The sequence below is a fragment of the Cicer arietinum genome, chromosome 8 (assembly GCF_000331145.2).
Source record: "Cicer arietinum cultivar CDC Frontier isolate Library 1 chromosome 8, Cicar.CDCFrontier_v2.0, whole genome shotgun sequence".
NCBI classification, from domain to species: domain Eukaryota; kingdom Viridiplantae; phylum Streptophyta; class Magnoliopsida; order Fabales; family Fabaceae; genus Cicer; species Cicer arietinum.
The window spans coordinates 5,672,200-5,678,199 of NC_021167.2; positions in this window are offsets into that span (position 1 = coordinate 5,672,200).

Genomic DNA, 6,000 nt, shown 5'->3' on the forward strand with positions numbered 1-6,000 from the left:
CTTTTATATAGTACTTTAAAATAACTAACATAACTACCTTCTATTTAATCATAACTAACTTTTAACTATCTTAATTTAATTTTCACATATGTCTAACTATATTCAATTACATCTAAAAGTTTTTTTTACACTCAAACTATATCTAAGAGTTATTAATTTTAATTTTCTTTTCCCCAATAAGAAAAAATAAACTTTCGTATAGATGTTTTCAAACTACTAATTAAAACTAGTAACTTTAAAAGTCTAATTTCAGTTTGTCACACTTTCAACTCTTGTGATAGTTCGTTCAACTTCAAGACATGTCCTTAAACAACAAGTAGTAGGGTCCAAAAGTGTTGAACAATGTGTGCTAAGCTTTTGGCACTGAAGAATCATATGCCATCTTTTTGTCGACTCAAGAGTTTAAACATAAGAAGAAAAAAACACATCTTTGTAGAATTTTGCAGCAGTATCATTAATTTTATCAAGTCCCTTTAAATTTTCCACAACCATTCTAATTATGCCCCCAAAAAAATTGGCCCTGTTTGCCAATAGCAACAATCCACCACAGCATCACCTTCTACCACCAATAATTTTGTACCATTTTTCTTAGCAATGATTGCTAGACTCGATGATAACTTATGATGATCTTCCCGGTGAATTAGCCAAAGGTGTATGTCAATTGTCAAATGTCATTTCAATTAATTATTTGGACCTTCATTACTCAATAAAGTAATAGGCAATTTTGTACTTGACATACATAAAAAAATTAAAAATAAAAAGTGTTCCACAAAGGATAAAAGTAAAAGAAAATTTTAGTGACATGTTGGTACTTTGTATGAAGCTTAAGCTATATAAATGGCATATTTTGGCCATGTGTTTACCTTTTATTAGACGTTTAATTATAATCAAACGATTTGACTTACATTATATTGAAGTATTAAAATTGCGTGGAATTTGGAGTGATGAGATTACATAATATTAACAGTATATTATGATTACCAGATCAACACGTGGACAATTCAGAATTTTTCTTGCATGTTTATGATGTTATTATATTTAAGTATTTAACCAACCAAATTATTTTGTACAAAAGTAGTTAACACTAACAGTTATTTAATTATTATGTTGTTATGTGTGATTAATTATAAAATATACATTATAATTTTGCCATTATTATGTTATTTTTAAGGTATTCTCCGCTTGAGATTTTGTGCATAAATTATTAAAATATATTTTTTGTGAAAGACGTTTTAATAGATTGAAAAGTGTAGATGCTATTTATAAACTGATTTTAATTTCAATTCTTAAATAATGTAAGACTTTTTTAGTGGACAAATATAACTTTTTTAGGCCTCTTACTTTATATTGTATTATTGCTTTGATTTTCATACATATAACTTTATATTATAGTATTTAATAATAAATATCTCAATCAATTAGTTAAAGAGTGCGAGTATTGTTTATAAACTATTTTAATTGTAATTTAAATTATAATTTTAGATAAAAATCGTTATTTAAGAAAAAGTATAAAAAAAATATTATTTTTAAAATATGAATACAAGAGACATTTTTTTATACATTTGAGTCCATATAAAAATTAACATGATAAAAGTAATAACTACCATAAACTACTAAACTATTAACTAAACAACAAGAAATTATATCTATGTGAGAATTTTTGATATATTGCAAATAGGATAAAATGGGTGAAGCGTGACATGTGACAGTAAAAAAGGAGAAGCAATGGTGAGAAGTGACCCCACACTTCCACAAAACCCATCCTTTTCAGTCGGCTTATGACTGTGCTTTTCGACCAACCAAATTCTATTGAATGGCTTCATTGAAAATAAAGTTTAAAAAATAAAAACCAAGTGATCAAAATAACACAACTTCTTGTTATGATTAATACTACACTCCTGTTATAAACACATGGTAACTAGATCTTGGTCGGAAAGTATTTTTTTAATGTATGGGCCAAGCAGAGTGTCTCTGTTTTGGCTATGTTAACTTAAGAAAATGTAGACAAAAGTTGAGTGAGAAAAAAAGGATGATGAACATGGATGGATATGCAATTAGTGCAATGGTTGACTCTAACAAGGTTCCTTTTTAAACAACAATGATACCTATGGTGGCACGCAACTATGCAGCTTTGATGAGTTTCTAAGGATAAGTAAGGAAGGATAAAGAAGTCCAAACATGCCTTAGTTGTTGAGAAGTGCTAAAAATGCTTTTCCTTTTACACTTTTTTCTCAAGTTAAATTTTCATGTCGACTTCAATAACAAGGAGGTGCCTATGTTGCATAGTAGAACTAAGAGGAATTTTAAAATCTTAATGTTAATCTCTTTGCAACCAAAATTGAGGTCTCATCAATTCCATTTAACTAAATTCTATGAAATATTAAAGTCGTTGTTGGCGTTTGAATCTTTTACAGTTCTTATATGTTCGTTATAGTAGTTTTGAGATTTATTAGATTTAAAGAGATAAATTTTCTTACTTTTAATTAAATTATCTTCATAATTATTGCACTTAATCATAAAAAAAAAATTAGGTTCTTATATGTTCGTTACAGCAGTTTTGAGATTTATTAAATTTAAAGAGATAAATTTTCTTACTTTTAATCAAATTATCTTCATAATTATTGCACTTAATCATAAAAAAATTTAAATCTGACTCTTGACTGTGAAAGACATTTGATACTCACTATTTAAAAAATCATAATATTAAAAGTTATTAAAGAAAATATTAAAACTAGTCTCTGACTTTTTTATTGTGGTGTCTCTAATATATATAAATATGTTATATTTTGTATATACAATTAGTGTTAAATTCTTCATTGAACACTCAATCATAATTTTTTATTATTATTAAGATGATAAATTATATTATAATTAACTTATATAATTTTGTAATTAACACGTCTAATCTAACAATATGGTATTTGTTAATTCAATATTTTAATTAATGACTAACATTGAATTTCATCCTAATAATTATAAGGTCTACAAATGGATAAGTTGGTTTTAGTAAGGAGGGTTGAGTGGCTAAATAAATCCCTGCATTAAATATATGATATGATGATATAGCTGAGGGAGCATAATCTTTTCTAGCATTCCTTAGAGTCCCTGTAATTCCATTAGTTTAGTTCATCATCATGGCCATTGGAACGCTGATAAACAAATGATTATTTCCATAAGTTGTGGGGTCAATGTATATATAAGTAATTCTTTTACAATAAGAACAAAACTTTAGCCAAAAATCACTCTTAAGAGTTGAATTAAGCCCAAATGATAAAGCGCAAAACCGTATCATTCCCATGCTATTTGATTTTTTTTAAATAAAAAAATAGGAATGGTAATAGAGGTTGTTTTACTGAATATAAATCATTAATTATCATAGAAAAACGAATATAACATAGGTGTTTTTATAATAGTAGTCCTGTTAAAGAAAATAGTCAAAAAACCTAAAAAGGCTAAAAAAAACAGCACTCCAAAAAATAAGCTTAACAATAAAACTAGCTAATATAAAAATTATATATGAGAGAACAAGACGTGGGCACGAGAAAAATCTTTCTAATTTATTTTGGAAAATTCTTAGAATATAAATCAACGTTTATACTCCTACTCTATATTTTATATTAATTGTATATTTTTATTTTTATAAAAATAAATAATTTTTTTTATCTCACTAAATTTAATTTGAATTTTAAAAAATTTAATAAAAGTTGTTTATAAAAAATGTGTTTTAAAAAATTCAAATTTTTTAAATATGAAATATTTTCTAAAACATATGTCTTTAAAAAATTCAAATTGTGTTTCAAAACTATTTTTTTAAGTTTTGTTAACACAATTGTATTTCAATTTTTTTTTATTTTCTAAAACACACATATTTATTAAAATATGGAAATAAAAATATAACTGGATGCGGGTAAAATTTTCTTCAATTAATTCAAGAGAAATGTACCGTGCACTCCCCAAGTTTTACCTCCCACCCCCCCATATTTTTTTATTGACCAATCTACCATTTTTTATCTTATATAAAATTCCTCAACAAATTTACCACACTCTTTTCTCATCCCCACTTTCGAAAGTTATCCCAAAAAATTTTACTATTCAAATTTTTCAAACTTTCGAAATAATCAGAGGTGAGTTTGAAACAATATTTTCGAAACTTTTGTTAAAAAATCAAAGATTCGAAATGCAATTTTTCCAGAAAACAAAAATTTTCAAAACTTTGGTTGAAGACGAAAGTTTCGAAGCTTTAGTTTGCTGAAACTTTCAAAAGTTTCGTTAAATTCGAAACTTCCGAAACACAAACTTTCAGAAGTTTTGTTGAAGATGAAAGTTCCAAAATGTAAGTTTCCAGAACTTTCGAAGGTTTTCATCAATATGAAACTTCCGAAGTTACACAGGTTCGAAAGTTTCGAAAGTTTCAATTTTTTTTTTTAAATTTATTATTGTTTATACGTATATATATATATATATATATATATATATTATTTATATTTATTACTATTTTTGAAATTAGGTATGACTAGAGTTAAAGTTCCTGCCTCAAGAAATAGAATAGATTTTACAGATAAATTCATCACCGATCAGGTATTAATATTACTGATAATCCATCACGGATAAATTTTTTTATTATAACTATATATTTGATGTTTTATTTGAAACATATTTTGTAGGTATTTCCTTCACGAGAAGCTGTGTTTGAATGGGAAAAAACCATTGGAAGAGAAAATAGAATTTTAATTGTTACCATTCGTTCAAATAAAGCAACCGGAAAGAGGGGAAGAAAAGACAAATTGATTTTGGGATGCGAAAGAGGGGGAATATATAAATCAAAATCAACAGTAACTTGTTCTCATAAGGAAAATTGTTCGTTTACTCTCAGATGTATATCGTTAAGTGTCAGTGAAGGATGGAAAATTAGTGTTCGTTGTGGAACACACAATCATTATCTACTTGATACTGTAACTGGTCATTCTTAGTTGGGGCATTTAAATGAAGAAGAGAGGAAATTTATCAATGACATGATAAAGTATAAGCTTGCCCCCAGATTCTTTCTAAATGCTTTGAAAGAGAGAAATAAAGCTAATCTGATAATTCCAAGTCAAATATATAAAGCAAGGAGTACTTATTGATCATCATTGAGAGGTTCGTACACAGAAATGCAGCATATGTTGAAGTTAATACAACAAGAAAATTATGTGTATTGAACAAGAAGACGGGAGAATTCTGATGTTTTGAGATATATATTTTGGACGCATACTGATTGTATAAAGTTGTATATTCGACTAGTGCAGAGGAGTATGATCATCACCTGCAACATTTTAAGCTAGTGTGTGCCGATATTATTCTTTTTGTTGAATATGTGAAAGATTTCTGGTTAACACCTTACAAAGAAAGGTTTGTCAATGTTTGGACCAATAGAGTGATGCATTTGGGGAACACAACATCTAACAGGTAGTTTTAAATTTGATTTGTTTGTTTTAGAAAATATGATTTACTAGTCTATGTGATTTATTTTAATTTGTATTATTTAATTTATTTGTAGAGTTGAGTCTGTCCATTGGAGATCGAAAAACATGCTGCAAACTAGTTTTGGTGATTTGTGTAAAAGTTGGGATGCTGTGAATATGATGTTGAAGAATCAAATATGTATCATTCAATCTTCTTTTCAGAAAACCATCAAGGATGTTTAGCAAATGTATAATTCATCATTCTTTTAAAGTCTGCATCATTGTGTATCAAGGTAATGTTTTAAAAAAATTGACAAACAGTTGTAGAGAGTGAAGATTGTAGGTACTGACAAAACAATATGTGGTTGCTCAATCAGAACAACTCATGGATTACCATGTGCTTGTGAGTTGGCAAAGTTGCAGATATCTGGTAATGTTATCCCTTTAGATAGCATTCATGTTTTTTGGAGAAAGTTAAGCCTTGAGAATGAATTGGAGGATGAAGAATCTTTATCAGATTATGACTTTTCAGAAGAGTTAGAAGCAATGAAAGCGTACA